At 37.4% G+C, this 20,062-nt stretch overlaps 2 long non-coding RNA genes across 3 annotated transcripts in view; one reads left to right on the top strand and one right to left on the bottom strand.

Moving 5' to 3' along the window:
• LOC147363268 (uncharacterized) overlaps window positions 1-20,062 on the top strand; it is a 588,890-nt gene that overhangs the window by 13,858 nt on the left and 554,970 nt on the right. The gene's annotated exons all lie outside the window — the stretch shown is intronic.
• LOC147363269 (uncharacterized) lies at window positions 490-14,813 on the bottom strand. The gene is made up of 3 exons (XR_015135930.1): window positions 13,396-14,813; window positions 8,616-8,650; window positions 490-4,856 (listed from the first exon to the last, which is right to left on the bottom strand). It is a non-coding gene; the product is annotated as an uncharacterized LOC147363269 (long non-coding RNA).

Raw genomic sequence — 20,062 nt, 5'->3', positions numbered from 1 at the left:
ACTGTGGTTCGAATAAGACCTGTGCCATCCGATACAGTAACTTCCAGCCACATGTGGCCATGGAGTGCTTGAAATGTGGTTAGTCTAAATTGAGTTGTGTGGTAAGAATAAAATAGACACCAGTTTTGAAGATTTATTACCAAAAAATTGTGAAATCTCAATAATATTTTGTATTGATCACATGTTGAAATGCTAATATTTTGGATACACTTGGGGTTAAAGAAAATGTATTTTTAAAATAATTTCGCCTGCTTTTCACTTTTAAAAATGTATCTCCTAGAAATTTTCAACTGATACAGATATATGACTCACATTATATTTCTGTGGGCAGAATTGGCTAGACTATTCCAACCTGAGGATGCTAGCAAATAATTGTTTCTCACTTATACCGTAGAGCATGCTCCTAAGTCCATTTGTGGCTCCAGATGACTTGGGAATGGTTTTAGCTTTAAAGTTGCAGAGACACAGCTTTTCAATGGTGGTGACAAACTGGGATAAAGTCGGATGACTAATAGGCAAAATTTTGCCTTTATTGAATATTTAAAATTTTTTTCATTTTAGGATATCTTTTAAACATCACTGCAGTTATTTTTATTTCATGGCTATGCAGGTTTGTGACTCGTCTAACTCTTTCCTTCAAATGCCTGAGTAAAATGCCTTTGTCAAATGCACCCTCTCTAATCTGTGTTATTTGACATACACTAGGTAGGACAGAGCTTTAGGTCCTGTTTTCACTTCAGTGGAGATGCGAAAGTTCCAGTTAATGAGAGCGTTGCGTAAGTGTTTGTGTTTCAAGAAAAAAAAAAAAAAAAAAAAAGGCTCCCTGAATATGCCTTAAAGCTTTAGATATTCTGTGCAGGGAATAAAGTGACATGCTCAAATTAACTTTGGCCAGACAGATCCACATGATATGAATATAAATGTTCAAGTCTTGCTCAAATTAAAGTTCTTGGTATCAAGGGGAGCTCTTTCTCACTAGTCAAAATCACTGGATCTCACTCTTCTGTTGGAACGAATTGTACATGATTTGCATTGAACTCAAGTATGAGATTTTATTCACTATACTTATTTTAATACATTTTAAAAGGGAACTTCTTCAGTGATCTAAAACTTTCAGTCCACATTTCTCTTCTCTGGGTTTTGAGAACTTCAAAAATCTTTCTACTTTTTCGCCAATGGTTATGTGGTTAATTGGAAAGAGTATGTAAAGAGGCTAGAATTTGAGTCTTGAAATCAGCTGAAAGGTTTCCATGGCTTATATTCTGGTGATCAGAAGCAGGTCAATTAACCAAAAAAATAACTTTTTAAAGCACCTATTCCTTGAGTTGTTATTTCTCCAAAAATAACCTCTCTGAAAGTCAGTTCACCAAAATCCACTTTCCCTATTGAGCAATTCATGAAATGATCAGTTTGCCACATCACTAATTCAACAAAGCTTTCCTTCTATTAAGCTTTCCTGAAGTTTATGGCAAATCCTGTTGTATAAGGTGATTGCAGCAACTCTGGGGATATTTTAGTTTTAGTGTTAAACTCTTCTTAGATTTCATTTTTGCTGCAGCAGTTTTATGTTAACTAGTTGATAGGCACTGACTAAAATTCAATGTGGGCTTCTGGTTTCCTGAGTGTTGATCTCAGACTTTTGGAATTATAATGACTGTATTTCAAGTCACACTGTTGTGCTTGTCTTCAAGACCTTTGATAAATCAGGAGGACAAGGTAAGTTTCTGTCATTTTTAATCTGGCCCACTCCCTTTTCTACTTTTTTGGCTCATAGATTGATAAAGCAAATGAAATAGATGGCTTAATATCCCAAACATTTAAAAAGTATCTGAAATGTGAAACATACAGGAAATGACAGCTGATACGGACCTGTGAATGTGCTGCATAGCTACAGGGCTTATGGCTAAGGCAAAATAAAATTTTAAAAACTTAAAATTAAGACTAAATACTAAACTAAAATTTTAAGATATAACTTAGTGCCGTTAAACTATCCTGTGCAACTCAATTTGCTAAAAACCTTATAAAATTCAGAAAGGTTATGCCTTCTGTCTCTTTGTCAGTTTGCAGGAATATTTGAGATGAAAGTCTATACCATTTATTATAAGCAGAAGAAAAGAACTAGGAAGACCCAGAAGGGGTTTTATAACAGACCATGTGATTAGGACCTCAAATTTGGCATATACTAGCCTGGAAAATCCCATGGACGGAGGAGCCTGGTGGGCTGCAGTCAGTGGGGTCGCTAAGAGTCGGACATGACTGAGCGACTTCACTTTCACTTTTCACTTTTATGCATTAGAGAAGGAAATGGCAACCCACTCCAGTGTTCTTGCCTGGACAATCCCAGGGACGGGGGAGCCTGATGGACTGCCATCTATGGGGTCACACAGAGTCGGACACGACTGAAGCGACTTAGCAGCAGCAGTCACCAATATGGAGTGAATTCAAGTTCCTAAAAAATGTTGCCATGACAACAAAATTAAAATATTCAACTTTAAAAATAATCTTGAAAGCTTTACTGACTATGGATAATATTAATTGCTATAAAAGCAATAGTTTAAAGCAACAAGCTCTTGATAAATTCAGCTAATTGGCCATTCTTCTATTCATCATTTGGTAAACTGGCCATTTGGTGAATGGATCTGTAGCAAATTACCCTGAAAGTATATGATTTGGGGCAAGTTAGTCACTGTTCTAATTCTCACTTACTTTACTCTATGAAAGGGGATGATAAAGAAGAGTACCTCTTAGGAATCTGTGAGGATTAAATAAGATAACATGTGTTACCTTACACTTAGCTTTACAAATGGTAGTTCCTTTCCCTTGGAATGACAATCCACTTGTGGCTGGGCCACTAACCAGCTGTGTCAAATGATGCCAATTTTGGGGGGTCTTAGTTTTCTTTAAAGTGAAGGGATCTGACTAAATTGTCTCTATGATCCCCTTTCATCCAAATAACTTTTTGCTGTTAAAAACAAACGCTGGCCTGTTGAATCAAGTCCTGCTTAGATTCCAAAATTTCTGAGGCCTGGGTTCCAGGTAAGGACAGAGTTCAGGGATTAAGTAGTTGAGTCACTGGTGCTAAATTATGATGAGCCTCTGTGAGTTGTTGCTGGGATCCTGAATATTTTACAGTCTCAGAAATTCCAAGGTGATGTGCTTTTCAGCAACCCTATAGGAAAACAAGTTTTTTCTATATAAGCCTTGGATTGAAGCTGTGTGAAGGGCAGAACCTGACCATGTGGATATCTCTGGGTGACCCTTGGCTTCATAGAGATGTCCGAGTATCAGTTCAGCTCCAAGAGGCCCTCCTTATTGATGTACCTAGAGTATGGAGGGTTTGCTAGGGGAGCCTGAAACCTGGCTGGGTACCTACTAGCACATATACCGACTGTGAGGGGCCTGTTGGTTTCTGTTCCTTTCAGTTCTACTCTGGGCTTTTTGTTACTTAGTATTGTGCATTTCTTTGCTATCCTAAATAGTCTTTGATCAAAATGAGATCAGCATACACTTGACTGTATTACAGCATCTGAACATTTCTGTGCATAACCAGTCTTTATTCTGACTGGAGCATGTCATATTTGTGAATTCAAATTAGTTAGAATAATAAATTAAAAAAAAAACTTTTTTAGAGCAGACCAATGAGCTTCTATTGAAAATAGCAATTGCCTAATTTAAAATGCTATAGAAAAACTCAACTCTTTTCTCCTTGATATTGTACAATGTTAGAAGTTTTCCCCAAACACAGCAAAGTTTCCAAATGTACTGATTGTGTATCCAGTCAATGCTATATCTCTGGACCAGCTGCGTTTCCCTCCATGATTTCAAGTCTATCTTCGGGACTTTTAAACAAAGTAAAAAGCACACACTTTCTTTACATTTTCTTCCATAAAATTCAGCACAAATCTGACTAACGTTTACTCAGGGGAAAAAGAAAGAGACATCTCCATGCTCTAGGAACCATTGACAGAACATATTGCAATCTTTTCATTAAGTTCACACAAAATGAGGATTTAACGCATGGGCAAAACAGCCTTCCCTAGAGGCTCCATTGCCCATAATCCCACCTTGAAGATAGCTCCATATTAATTGTTGCAGCCAAGTGGACACGGAGTTTTACTGCTTGGCACTCCCACTTCACAGATAACTAACTGCAATTGTGAAAACCTTTGTTTTTCATTTTCTAACACAATCTTGTTCAAGCAAATATTTCATATGTTTGTTTAAACCCAGAAGATCCATATGGATCAAGCTAGACATTTATTTTCCTGTATTTCCTTTACTGTATTTTGATCATAAATGTATGACTTTTAGAATATCTGAAAGGGCATATAGTTGCAAGTATTATACATATACACACATATACACACACACACAGTCTGCTGTAAAATTTAACATGGGAAAATTCATATATCGGAAATTGACAGATTGGAAATTGACCATCCACATTAGCAAAACCCAGCTGAAGCTACCTTTAAATAACCACAACCGTGTGTGTGCTTGTGTGCTAAGTCGCTTCAGTTGTGTCTGACTCTTTGTGACCCTATGGAGCAGCCTGCCAAGCTCCTCTGTCCATGGGATTCTCCAGGGCAGAATACTGGAGTGGGTTGCCGTACCCTTTTCCAAACCATAACCATATCCCTAGTTAATTTAAAATATGATTCAATTTATAAGTATGTTATTTTCATTTCACTTCTGGGATGCATTTATTGTTTAATGTACGGTGCACCTGGATGAAATGAACATTTATAAATTCTGGCTTACCTTTCCCATTTCTGTGCCTCAGGTTGTTAACTGTTGACGTCTTTATCTAAAATCATGTAGTTCAGCCTTTTAATAAACCCCAAGCAAGCGAGTTCCTCAAAAAACCATTAGGACATATATTATCCCCATTTCCTTAAAGAAAACAGACTTTCATATACAGTAAATCCCTCACTACTCCAAAGTCCACCTTACTAGTAAGAAGAGCCCAGCTGTTTCAGAGGACTCGACACAGTTTGCAACTTTGGCATGATGAAAGATCCTAGCACATAAACAGCCAGTAGGAGTAACATGCCAGTTTTGAATTGTTCACTGTTTTTATTATAGGTTCTAGGTTTCAGATGAACGGGAGCCTCCTATTGCTTTTATAGCACGATATTAAATTGCAGCCTCTGGCAGACAGCACCTGCCCCCTTCCTGGCATGCTCTCTAGTCGGTTGTTGGCCATGTGATACTCTAATGCAATGTATATTTTGTATTTTGCTCTACATGGGAATTTAAACGTTGGGCAACACGATCTCTCCCTGAAGGTATGCAACCCATGGTGGCAGGTCTTGATTAAGCTACACACAACTAAAATATAGTATGTATGGAAAGTCATGTCTTCCACAGGATGTTTTGAGTGGTGAATGAAACGAAATAAGCATCTTAGCCAAATGTATATACTATCTCATTTCCTTTGGATGGAAATTCCCTGAAAGTTCTTTTGTTCTAGCAATCTATTATATTCGCAAAACAGTATAATGTATTTAATACTGCCCTGTAGAGAATTAATCATATATACGTGCACTGATCCCTTGTCTGTACTCTATAAGGAGATCAGTGTAGACTCCCCTAAATTTGAAATTAGGAATATTTGAAATAATTAATAGCCAGTGGTTATACTATCCATCTGTATGATTTTATATGAATTTTCAGTCAGAGTTTTAAAAACTGGAATAAACAAGGAAGTATTTTAACATTTCAGTTTCTGAATTTCAGTTCATAAAAAAAATACTGAAATACTGACACTGAGTGAGTGAAAGTTACTTGTCATGTGAGACTCTTTGCGACCCCATGGACTATACAGTCCATGGAATTCTCCAGGCCAGAATACTGGAGTGGGTAGCCTTTCCCTTCTCCAGGGGATCTTTCCAACCCAGAGTTTGAACCCAGGTCTCCCACATTGCAGGTGGATTCTTTACCAGCTGAGCCACAAGGGAAGCCCACTGAAGTGGGTAGCCTATCCCTTCTCCAGCGGATCTTCCTGACCCAGGAATTGAACTGGGGTCTCCTGCATTGCAGGTGGATTCTTTACCAACTGAGCTATGTGGGAAGCATAGCAAGGTTTAAGTTTTTTGTTAAAATAAAAGGCAATTCCTTAGTTTAACATTCTTAGTTTTTGTATCAGCAGTGTCTGAAGTTCATTTATATGGCATCTTGCTTAAAGGTCTATCCTCCAAGAGTTGCCTAGCTGAGCTTACTATTTATTACTCAGTTAAAAATGGCAATTATATTTATTAATATACAACTGTGGAACTATGGGTGATCTTGAAATGTGATATACTTAACATTTATCTCATTTACTTATTAAGTTATAAAATCATAATTTCATAGGATTAGAAGAGATCTTAAAGTTTTCCAGCCTAACCACCATCTGATACTTAAATTACTTCTATAACATTCTTGCCAAGCCATTTTCATAGGTATACCTCAATTGTACTGAGTCCAAGACTTCTCTCCAATACACTGAACAATGCTTCCTCGACCCCTCAACCTCAGAGTACTTACTGCTCAAAACACTGAAGAAACAAGTTTTAAAGGTTACCTGAGGTAACCTTGGCACTTGGGCTTTTGTTTCTGACTCCCTCAGAGTTTATGGAAAGTAAGACTTGGGTACCCAAATCAATAGTTGAAATTTGAAATGGTCTAAGAAGTAGTGGTGTGCTGAAATAGACTATGACCCACAGTTCTGGTTTGGCTGTTAAGTGGCACTCTGAGTTAAGTGACATCCCTTTGGTATCTTGAAATCAGTCTTGATGGGAATATTTACACCACAGAAATTGGCAAGTGGTTTAAATTGTCATCCTAAAATGTTCATAATTGAATATAAAAGAAGACAACAGGTGAAATGCATTCCAGACCCTATCTGAAAGAAGCGAAATATGATAAGAGATTTTGGCTTCTTAAAAGAATTATGGTAGTGTAGATAACTGTGAAAAAATGAAATATAGAATCTTTAACTAGAGTATTGTAACCTTAACTATCAAAACAGTTTATTCTTTTGAGATCAGTTCTTTAAATTTTGGGGGGAACTTGAAAATTTACTTATGTGACTTGTAGAAAACCACTATTTCTTGCAAATATTCTATATGATAGAATCACTGCATAGTTTTAGACATCTGATCCATGAATTGCAAGTCTCTGAGTTGACTTGCAAAAAGCATTATACAAAGTAACGATAACCGTTTTTTAAAGATCTGTGATTACATATGGATGTGATAATCTGTAGCAGCACTATCAGATAAATAATACATATTTAAAAAATTTCTGTAATTACATGTTTACCCAATAGGCCAGAACGACTCTGTCCCAAGGAGCTGTTACAGACTGAGTAAATAATACATGTTTTAAAGTCCATAATTACATATGTAAACGATAGACTATCGAGTAAATAATGCACATTTTAAAAAGTCCATAATTACATATTTACATGATAGTCTGTAAATTCTGTAATTACTTATTTACACAATAGACCATAACAGCTGTTACAGTCTATTATGTTAACTCTCATAGAATTATATTATGGATTTTTAAAAAACCATAAAGAACCTAAGGAATGGAATGATATGAATGAAATAAAATATGAACTTCATATTTACTATAGCTCTCTCAAAAGAGGACTATTTCAAGTTTAAACTATCTCAAGGTAAAACTCATGACTGATACTTTATTGAAAACAACTGATCTAAAACTTGTTTGCAATTAAGGAATTGCAAACAAATTCCTTAAATTAAGGAATCATTAGCAAGGAATAACTGGGTGGTGTGATACTAAGCTAAGTTTTTCACCATCTCCATGGATAAAACTTATTTTTGGTAGTATAAATAAAACATTGTTTCAAACTTTTCTATTTCTTAGGGTTCTCATAAAATTACAGTGAAGCATAATTATTAGAATTGTATTTGTGTTCATTTTTTAAGTGCAGTAGAATATCCTATAGTTTGTACATATTAATAACATTTGAGTGTATGTGCATAGGTTGTAATAATGATAACATAGGCATTTGTATGCTTTTCACGAGGATTACAATTGCTTTCTTATCTTTTAAGGGTCCTCCTGCATTAAAAACTCATATGGTACATTTTATGTTTCAAGCTCTGAGTTTATTCTAAAGTATAAGATCAATGTAACTGAATGAGACTTCTGTCCTTAATTAAATAGAAAGACTAAACCATGCAAGTGAAAATTTGTTATTTAATGATATTAGGCCAATTATTCCCAGTAACAAAACATAGTATGGAAGAAACCTTTGATGCTATTTGTTAGGTATTAATTCTGTAAGATACTTGACAGCTTGAAGTTGGTGAGTGCTTCTCAGAGGAGTGTTGTACAAAAATAAATCTTCCCTTTTAATAAAATTTATTTCACTTCATATTTGAGCTACAAATCCCTGGCATTTCTCAACATCCATGGACAAGGTATTTAAACCATTTCTTTGAATGCAACTCTTGGTACGAAATAACTTATATGAGGATCTAGTACGTACATATGTGCACAACTTTCACAAAACCACATATGCTCTTATAAAATGTAATGCATTCTGATATACTCTACTCCATATATTCTGTCTTGTAAAAATGCCAGTTGTGACTCACCAAGTTGATTTCATGATCCACAAAGGGGTCACAACCTGCAATTTGAAAAGCATTGATTTAGATGTTTTTAAAATTATTGGGCATATAGGACTTCTTCATTTTATAATAGGTTAATAAAAATCTGTCAGTTTGGAATGGAAGCATCCTATTGGTGGATCTTACTTGTGTAGTCTACCATTATTTATGAATGTAGAAAGATAAAAATATAAATTTTCTCAAGACTGTCTTGAGGTGTATTATTCAAGAGTTTTTTTAATTATTGAAACTGTAGAAATTATTTAATGGGAGCTGTGCACAGTGATACATCAGATTTGTAACTCAGAATGGCCTGCTTGCAGAGGGATTCATTTCTTGGGCATTGTCGATGTTCTTAGTGCAGATTTGGAAGCAAAAAAAAAGAAGGGTCGGGGGTGGCGGGGAGGTACTGAATACTAACACAAAAATGACAAATGATCAGAGATTTTTCATCTTCTTTTTATGGTACAGAAGTCCTTGAAAAATGAAATTTCACGGGGTATTGAGTGAATTTTAATGAGTGAGTTAGTTAGAAATTAGAATCCCAGATGAAAAAGTCACCATTATTAATCTGTAAGGAAAGTCAAATATTTAGAAAATTGTTTTACTTTGCTGTCCATTCTATATCAGTGTTCCCTAAAATATCATATTCTAAGATTTTTTGTGGGAAATAGAAGAAAAATTTTCAAGAAGCCATGCTTCCAATAGCATAATTTGTTGTTTAGTCACCAAATTGTGTCTGACTCTTGTGTGACCCCATGGACTGTAGCCTTCCAGGTTCCTTTGTCTATGGGACTTTCCAGGCAAGAATACTGGAGTGGGTTGCCATTTTCTTCTCAAGGGGATCTTCCTGACCCAGCGATTGAACTCCTGCATGGCAGACGGTTTCTTTACAGCTGAGCCACTAGGGAAGCCCCAATTGTATAATAGAAGGTCCAAATTTGGTAAATACTCACCAGACTCAAATATCTAAAATCTAATACTGTCTACTTGGGAAGGAAATGGCAGCCCACTCCTGTATTCTTGCCTAGAAAGTTCCATGGACAGAGGAGCCTGGTGGGTTACAGTCCACGGGGTCACAAAGAGGCGACATGACTGAGCAACTCAGCACAAGTGCAGTATTGTCTACTAGTCTCTATCTTATCAATACTTTGCATCAGGAGACCAGAGAAAAGGAAGGAAGTTTTTGTAAGTATTCTTTAGTGATCTCTTTACTATTTGTGACTTTGGATAAGCTCATTGGGTAGGCTGTCTTTAGACCACAGATTTATATTTATAAATTCAGTCATAATCTCAAATATGTATCATGCCAGAGTTTTTGATTTTTAAAAAGAATTCTCTCTGCTATTTGTTTTTACATCTGCATTCCTAACCTTAGAGCACAGCCCACCATCCGACCATTCTCTCACCTGAAGAGCCAGCAGTTGTCCTAAGCCCCTCACCTTCCTTCATTCTGTCTGTTCCATCAAGACCACAATGGCCTATTTGCTAAATATATTTTGAACTTGCTGCTTATTTCCGTGCCCACCATCATTTTCTGTAGTCGGTCCCTCATTATTTCCTAACTTTTTCCTGTTAAGCCTCTGAAATGATCCTCCTGCCTACTTCTGTCACTCCATCGTTGGCACTGTTATTGGGGCATGGTTCTAAAAATCAGCTCAAGATTATGCCTGCTCTGTACTAAAAATTCCCTTTCCTTTTGCTTTCTCTGCCATAATGCTAAGGGTTCCCTAGCTCCCTTATTTTTGTCAGGGTGTCCCAATATTAAGTGCTCAATAAATATTTGTGAAATGATTAGATGGATGAACCACGGTCTCAAAGCATTAATCTATAATTCAGGCTGATATTTTCCAACTAGATTTATCATAAGTTGAACTCAGTCTTCTCCATGGTTACTAAAAAAAGTGGAAATAGGGACATATCTTAGATAGAGATGAAGTCCTCCAGATTTCTGACTCAATTAGGAATTGTAGCAGCCTAGAACCCACACTCTGACATCATATTTTTAAAGAGAGAGAGAGAAATCCATTCCCTTCCTGATTTTTCATATGTACATGTAGCAAATTACTTGCACAATATGTAGCATCTTTTCTTGAACTCTGTACCCAAATTAGATGTTGCATTTCAAAAACCTGGACTACTTTACTGAAAAAGAGAAATTCTTTGGCTTCGATTCTGAAGCCAAATGAATGGACATCATTGTGCAACCTTTTTTCTGTAGGAATTTCCCACTTGCTACATTGAAGTTTCAGAAATTTGATTTAATGCCAAATGATTGCATTAGTTGGCTATTGTAATGTCAAATATATATGTATTGGAGAAGTTATTTATTTTATATGCAATCTTTTGTTTTCTTTTTTTTTATTATATATAATGGGGTTTGAAGACAGAGATAGATTTCTTCTCTGCAGTGTTAACTACACTAAGGGTTAGTATTATGGAATGTCATTTGACTGGCTTTTATGATGATAAATATTTCCATGATAAAATCTACTGTAAATCTGTATTTTCTGGAAGTTTCTCTCCATTGGCTACTATTTTACCTTAAGGAGAAAGCAGAGAAAATGCAGAAGCGGTAGAGTTCTTCTAGAAACTTGTAAGCAGTTAAGGGAAACTCATGTGTTTCCCTTAAAACTCATGTGTCTCCCTAAAAGGAACACATCTTTCCTTTTATATTATTTGCCAACAGTTACACAGTGTGCAAATTTTTTCTGCTTTTAATTCAAAATCGATGCTGTTGGTGGTGCTATTATCCATTCATAAATATGTCTTAAAATTCAGGGTGTTTGCCACAGAGGTAGATAAGTTAGAGTTTTTGTCTGGTGACCATTCATTCATTTAGCCATATGACTGAGCACCCCTTGTTGGACATGTAAGCATGAACCCAAGTCTTGGTTTCAAGGAGTGAATAGCCTAGAAGTGATGATGAGACATGCTCATGTATATGGCTCAGTTTAAAAATGCAATGTTAAAAGCTCCAGCCACTTCTCCAGCCAGCTCCACTGTTCTCATCGAGTCTAAGTTAATACCACCTCTTGTTAGCCAGGGTCTGCTAATTCGTTTTCCTACTCTTATTTCTTCCCCGACCCCAGTGCATCCCAATAGTCTCAATATAACAGCCAGAGGGTCCTTTTGAACTGAATGTCAGGTCATGTCACTCCTCAGCTCAAAACTCTGTAATAGCCTCCATTTTACTGCCGTAATCTGTCCTTTACCCCCACCCCATGAGCCTCTGACCCCCAACTCCTACTGTTCTTTCCCCCGCTCACAGCACTCAAGCCACTCTGGTCTCTTTGCTGGTCTTCAAAAATGCCCCCAGTGTTTCTTCCGGCTCTTTCCATTGGCTTCTACTGCTGCCTGGAAAGCTCTTACCCACAGATCCACATTGCTAACTCCCTCCCCTTCTTCAAACCCTAAGGTCTTTGTTAAGATTTCACTTTCTTGATAAGTCCTACTTTAATCACTGTACTAAAAATTGGGACTCCCCCCCCTGCACTTTGTTCCTCTGCTTTACATATTTTCTTACTGCAGAATTGATCACCTTCCAACCCTAGGTGATGACTTGTTACAATATCTGTTATTTGTTGTCTGCTCCTCATTAGAATCTCAGCTCCATAAGGCAGGGATCTTTGTTTTGTTTGCTGATAACAGCTGAAACCTAGAGGAGTGCCAGTCCATAATAAGCAGAAACTGAATATTAGCCAGATGAATGAAAAACATGAGATTTACAGTTAAAATATTATTAAAGTTAACAAGGTGAGAGTTTATTCCAAGAGGAGGGGTTTGGGGAAGTCTCAGTTGGTTTATCTCAATAGTTGGATCTTGATATAGGAGTAAAATTTGGATACATGCAGATACATTAAAGTGAAACTGTTTTGCTCATGGTTTCAAGGAGTTTTTCTTTTAACATTGTCTGGTAATTATTATTCATAATACTCTTTTTAAAGTCAATAAGAGGTATACTGAAAAAAGGGTCAAGTTCAAAAAGAAATAGGAAAACAGCTATAACATCTTTTAAATATGTGAGTACACTTTTCACCTGTCTGTGTAATAGTTCATTTTGTTTTGTAGTGAAAGAAGGAAAGGAAAAACAAAAGCATAATCACAGCCATAACATTAAGTCTTATCACTTTCCTCCTACTCTTTCAAAATGATCTCAGAGACCTGATGTCCACAAAAGCTAATTCTGTTTAGCTAAACACTCATTAATTCCAACATAGGCTTTAAAAATTGTCATTTGAATGCTTTGCAGTTCTTTAACTTCTCTTAGGCAAACACAGAAAAAAAATCACTACATAAATATTAACATCGGATAATTAACTGATTAATATAATGTAATGCTAATGACAACATGGGTTAGTTTATAGAAGAATCTTAAATTGAAGTGCATGCATAGTTTCTGCCTTCTTTTATTTCTTACTTAAACTGCTTAAAGTGAAGCTTGAACAGCAGCACCAAACACTGAACTCAGAAGTTCAGTACTGAAATGACTGGAGGCCACACTGACAATTAAACGGAAAAGAGCTGAGGAACAACATGGAACACAATTCCTGGCAATGTTTTGCTAGTTCGGCAAAGGTCCTGGTTTTCTCTGCACGCTTGCCTCTTATTCTTTCTTGACCACACTCTTATCAGGCTTTTATGCTTGTCCCTTTACTGAAACTTCCAGACCTCGTCTTTGCCGTCTCAACAGCATTTGCTACCCTTGAACACTTTCTTGGCTAGTATTCCTGGCTAGTGTTCACATTTCTGGTTTTCCTCCTACCTCACTGCTGTCCCCGAAGCTTTCTTTACGGAATCCTCCTCCTTGTTCCCACCTCACAATGCTGGTGCATTCCAAGGCGCAGTCCACCTACGTGTCCTTCTCTGGACCTGCACTCTTGAGGCGCTCACCCTTACTCCCATGGCTTAGAAACCATTTACATGCTGATGACCCCAAGCACTTATCTCTAGCACCTGCCTCTCTTCCATGCTCCCACTGCTTATCATCATTTAATAGGCATCTCCATGTTAACCTGCTTAGCACAGAACACTTGGTTTCCATTTAGCCTCAACTTCGCAAATTTCTCCTGGCCCCAATGTGTTTCATCTCAGTAAGTATCAGCATTACCATCATTCAGCTGCTCAGGCCAAGAACCCTCAATTCATCCTTGATTACTTTCTTTCACATACAACATCCAGCCCTGTCCGCAGTCTGTGTTGTCTGTACGTTCAAGGGTGTATCCCGAAGTTGATCCTTCTTTCCATCCCTGCCTTCCCATTTCTAGTCCCTATCATCATCATGTCTGGACTGCCTTTCGGCGTTAGCCCCACAGCTGGTTTTCCTGCTTCCACTCTCATCTGCTTACAATGTATTGTCAGTCTGGCAAACCAATGGAGTTTCAAAAAGATAGATCGAATCATGGCACATTTTCCAGTGACTTTCATCACATTCAGAATAAATCCAAAGATCTGCTGCTGCTGCTGCTAAGTCGCTTCAGTTGTGTCCGACTCTGTGCGACCCCATAGACGGCAGCCCATGAGGCTCCCCCGTCCCTGGGATTCTCCAGGCAAGAACACTGGAGTGGGTTGCCATTTCCTTCTCCAATGCATGAAACTGAAAAGTGAAAGTGAAGTCACTGAGTCTTGTCCGACTCTTAGCGACCCCGTGGACTGCTTGTGGCCCACCAGGCTCCTCCGTCCATGGGATTTTCCAGGCAAGAGTGCTGGAGATCCAAAGACCTATCAGGGCCCATAAGTCCCCATATCATTTGGCCTCTAATTCTCTCTCCAGTCTCATTGCTTATCTCACTTCGCAGTGACCCCAGGCTTCCATCCCACTGGTTTCTTGGTAACCCTTCAGACCCCACATAGTGTAGCCTTTATCACTGCTGCTTCCTCTTCCTGGAATACCTTTATCCTCCACAGGGAGCCAGGTGCAGACCTTGCTTCCTCCCTTTATTCCCTGTACCGCTCCCAGGTCAGCAGCTCAGATAGAACATCTTTGCCCACTCCCATGCTGCTCTCTTTCCCAGCTTAGTTTTTCTCCATAGCAGTTATCACTATTAATTGTTTTTTATAGTATATTTTCTGTCTCAATACTATGATATGAAGGCAGGAGCTACTTTTTTGTTCCCTGGCACATAGTAGGCACACAATAATTTTTTTAGCAAATGAATAGTTGTTGAATAAATACAAAGTTTTTGTTAAGCCTGATTTTATTTATTTATTGCATCCCTGTTCCCTCTGTTTCTGCTTTCCTCATCAGGAAACCGTGTCATATTTCAACCTTGACTTTAAAAAAGTATTTATATATATTAACCAGAAAACAATGTAGATGATACAGAGAATCTGTGACAATATTCACTTAAATTATAAATCTTGACCCATTCATACCTTCTGTCTGGCATATTATAATTAGCTTAAGATAATTTAGGTACTGGCTGCATTTTTTAAAGGTTGCATTTTTTAAAGGTTTCCTTAGAGATACAGATTCCCATCAAAATCAAATACAAAAAGGCCATGAAGGAGAGAAATACAGACAGAAAGACAGAATATGAATATTTATTTCCTCCAGTGCTTTCTGAATAATTCCCATTCAGTCCATGAAAGACCTTGTGAAAACTAGATCAGCTATTTTCATGTTTTCCGTGACCCACTTCAACCCATTGCCTGTAGACTGGTCAAAACTGGAGCCACCTTTTCTGATGTTAATAGGAAGTTAGCAGACAGTTGTGGGGATAAAAAAATGAAGTTTGGAATGAAAGCAAGATCGTGGGGCAGGAGTGAGCTGCACAGCATCTATGCATCAATAACCCTGGAAGAAAGAAGGGGGAATTTGGTTCCTGGACTCCCAGCTGGTCTTCCCTATCATCCCAGTTCACCTTATGGTCTACTCACCTTCTTCCTATGCTTGCTTCTGAGATGACAGACAAATAATTACAGCACATGCTTCTGGTTTCTTGCCCACTAGGGTACAAGTAAAGCTGAATATCTAGGACAGTCCTACCTTTAGGGTCAGTCTTTGCCTGGTATTTTGATTGTTCTTTGTGCTTATTTGCTATTAGGAAATTCTTAAAGGAGAGTTGTAAGTAATATCAAAGTGGACCCCTGCAGAAAGTTCTAGAAAATCTGTTCCTCCCTGGGGGAATCCTTTACCTCTAGCAAAGCCAGATGATTCTGTGGTGATTGGACCTGACTTTTAGTATGTATTGGGCTTACCTGGTGGCTCAGATGGTAAAGAATCTGCCTGCAACGTAGGAGACGTGGATTGGGAAGATCTCCTGAAGAAGGGCATGGCTACCCACTCCAGTATTCTTGCCTGAAGAATTCCCATGGACAGAGGAGCCTGGCAGGCTACCATCCATGGGGTTGCAAAGACTTGGACACAACTGAGTGACTAACTTTACTTTTCTTACTTTATCAGGATATAAGTGACCATGATTTCAAGCAACCTACTAAGGTGTTGGTTAAGTAACTGTGTAGGTTTTATAACAGTATTTAAACTAATCTGAAGGGTTGGTGGAGAGGCCCAAAGAGTTAGTGAAAACAAATTGTAAGATTTTTTAAAATGCAGTTTATTTTCACTCACAAAAACTTGAAGTTAATAAGATATTTCAAGTAGAAATCCTGTCAGATCAAAACGACAGGAGTTGGTTATTACTGGGCTTCCCTGGTGGCTCAGATGGTAAAGAATCTGCTTGCTTGCAGGAGACTTGGGTTTGATCCCTGGGTCAGGAAGATGCTCTGCAGGAGGGAATGGCAACCCACTCCATTATTTTCAGCTGGAAAATTCCGTGGACAGAGCCTTGTAGTTTACAATCCATGAAGTCACAAAGAACTGGACATGATTGAGTGATTAACACACACACACACATCTATATACAAATGATGATGCTAAAGTACTTAAAAAAGTGTTGAATTAAGGAGGTTAATAATATGTTCTTCCTAAAATCTTATTTGTTGGATTGATATGTGTGTGTGTCGCAAGCAAAGTAATGCTCAAAATTCTCCAAACTAGGCTTTAACAGTACATGAACTGAGAATGGATGTTCACGCTGAATTTGGAAAAGGCAGAGGAACCAGGGATCAAGTTGCCAACATTCGCTGGATCATAGAAAAAGCAAAAGAATTCCAGAAAAACATCTACTTCTACTTTATTTACTGGGGCAAAGCCTTTGACTGTGTGGATCACAACAAACTATGGAAAATTCTTCAAGAGATGGGAATACCAGACCACCTTACCTGCCTCCTGAGAAATCTGTATGTGGGTCAAGAAACAACAGTTAGAACCAGACATGGAACAATGGATTGGTTCTAAATTGGAAAAGGAGTATGTCAAGGCTGTATATTGTCACCCAGCTTATTTAACTTATATGCAGAGAACATCTTGAGAAACGCTGGACTGGAAGAAGCACAAGCTGGAATCAAGATTGCTGGGAGAAATATCAATAACCTCAGATATGCAGATGACACCACCCTTATGGCAGAAAGCGAAAAGGAACTAAAGAGTCTCTTGATAAAAGTGAAAGAGGAGAGTGAAAAAGCTGGTTGAAGACTCAGCATTCAAAAAACTAATATCCTGGCATCTGGTCCCATCACTTCATGGCAAATAGATGGGGAAACAGTGGAAACAGTGAGAGACTTTATTTTCTTGGGCTCCAAAATCACTGCAGATGGTGACTGCAGCCATGAAATTAAAAGATGCTTGTTCCTTGGAAGAAAAGCTATGACACACCCAGACAGCATATTAAAAAGCAGAAACATTACTTTGCCGATAAAGGTCTGTCTAGTCAAAGCTATGATTTTTCCAATAGTCATGTATGGATGTGAGAGTTGGGCCATAAAGAAAGCTGAGCACCAAAGAATTGATATTTCTGAACTGTGGTATTAGAGAAGACTCTTGAGAGTCCCTTGGACTGCAAGGAGATCAAACCAGTCAATCCTAAAGGAAATCAGTCCTGAATATTCATTGGAAGGACTGATGCTGAAGCTGAAACTCCAATACTTTGGCCACCTGATGCAAAGAACTGACTTATCAGAAAAGACTGGATGTTCATGAAAGATTGAAGGCAGGAGAAGAAGAGAATGACAGAGGATGAGATGATTGGATGGCATCACTGACTCTATGGACTTGAGTTTGAGCAAGCTCTGGGAGTTGCTGAAGGAGAGGGAAGCCTGGCATGCTGCAGTCCATGGGATCACAAAGAGTCAGACATGACTGAGTGACTGAATTGAACTTGTGTATATGTGTGTGGTGCTACTTTGCTTCAGTTGTATCCAACTTTTTAGGACTGTATGGACCCTAGCCTACCAGGCTCCTTGTGCATGGACTTCTCCAGACAAGAACCCACTGGAATGGGTTGCTATGTCGTCCTCCAGAAGTCTTTCTGACCCAGGGATCAATCCCACGTCTCTTATGTCTCCTGCATTGTCAGACGGGTTCTTTACCACTGTTGGATTGATATATGTTAATTGAAATTATTTATTAATTTTTATAAGCTTAGAATTACAGTAGGCCAAGAGAATTTTCAAACTTCAGATTTGAACTAATAAATAGGAAGAGAATGTTTGAAATTAAAACTATTTTAGAAAATCTGGGCCATGCCACTGCCCTGACAGTAGTGGTTATCTTTGGTTATAGCTTGGGTCCTTCTTCATGTCTATAAGCCAAGAATGTGATATAGTTCAATTATGATAACATTTCTGATAAATAAAGATGAAAACAAGCTTGAATACAGCCCATACATTATTTGAAGATATTTTATTCAATTGATCTTTTTATTTTGTAGAATTACATTTCAGTTTATGAATTTGCAAACTTTGAAGTCTTTCATGGATATACCTGTGGGCTTATATATTTACATATCAGTTAGCTATATAGGTTTTTAAAATCTAGCCCATATAGTTATTAATTTAGTTAATACTAAATTAACATGATGCATTCATAATATGCTCTTAATTTTATTCTTTTGTATTGGAGATTTTTAATGTTTTCTTTCGGATTCAGTTTTTAATCTCATTATATTTGTGTTCATTCTTTTTTATTGTCTCTGTTTAAATGGGCATATGGCATTTAAAATTAATTAATCACTCTTTTTCAGATGTTTCCTTGTGTTGTTATAAGAGTAAATTGAAGCATATAAAATAAGATTCAGTTTGGACTGACTAAAATAAGTTTTGTCCTTGGCTAAAATAAGTTTTAAATTCATGTTTGAGTGAGTGTATTTCATCAATATATTTGTAAGTTCCTATACATTATTCTTTTATTTAACATATTTTAGATGAATTAGGCATAATAAGCATGTGTTAGAAACCTCCTTGAAGCTGATATAGAGGTGTCTGGGGACTCCACATCCATCTTCTAATATTTAGTTCTTATGTACTCCCTAAATTTGGGAGAATTTTGCATTGTATAAGCCATGAAAAAAATTGGATGTTAAAACAATCGTTCTTTTTCTTCTGTGGAAATTAAACAACCAAAAAACTTTAATTCAATATTGTATAATGCCTGAGGTTTTAAATACACAGAAGTCAGTAAAATAAAAGTGATGGTTCCTAGAGCAAGTATAATTCAGACATATTGCACCTATATATTAAAGCATAAAAGTTAACACCATATGTACAAAATACTACATGGGCACATTTGTGTCACCACTGATAAATGAACAACTCCTACTGGAGCTGTGAGCTCTTATAAGAGCCAGGATTTGAGTCCCAGATATGAGAGAGGTTTAGGTACAGTTGTGGGAATACTGCTGCATTTCGTCTGTAAATTTTAAATTTCAACTAGAAAACTGTAGAAGTGGAAGTTTCATTAGGGAAACAATTCTAAAACTTCTAATTTTTATAACCACTGATTTATTTCTGTGTGATAATTCAGTAAAGTCTCTGCCACTTACACTCTTTTCATTTATTAATTTTTATCTGTAAATATTTGTTGAGAATTTATTAGGAACCAGACTACTCTAAATACTCAGATCATCAGAAAACCAGACAATAATCCTTGCCTTCATGAATTTTATGCCCTGTGAGGAGAGGCAGACAATAAGCATAACAAAGAAGTAAATTTTAAAGTAGATTAAGAGGTAGTAAGTGCAATAAAAAAAGACAAAAGAACAAGGTGCTGAGTGTAGAGGGTTGGTGGATAAATTGCAATATATTAAATAGGAAGATGTAAGGAGGAAGTGAGGAAGGCAGTGAGGAAGTCAGCCAAAATCATAGATGGGAGAAGAGGGATTCAGGCAAAGCAAACAGCTGGAGCAACAGCCCAAAGTCAGAAACATGTCTAGCATATTCAAGGTGCAGCCTTGTGTGGTTGGAAAAGGATGAGTGAGAGGGAAATAACAAGGAGATGGTTCAGAAGTTAACAGGGTTTTGACTTCTACTCTGAACGAACAAATTCAAGGATTTTGTTTTGTGCTTAAACTTTTGACTTATTTTGGCTGTGCTGG

This window comes from Bos grunniens, chromosome 11, assembly GCF_055505025.1.
Source record: "Bos grunniens cultivar Pamir isolate PY7600 chromosome 11, Bosgru_T2T1.0, whole genome shotgun sequence".
Classification (NCBI taxonomy): domain Eukaryota; kingdom Metazoa; phylum Chordata; class Mammalia; order Artiodactyla; family Bovidae; genus Bos; species Bos grunniens.
Note: the sequence above shows the minus strand (reverse complement) of the source record. Positions and strands in the feature narration are given on the sequence as shown.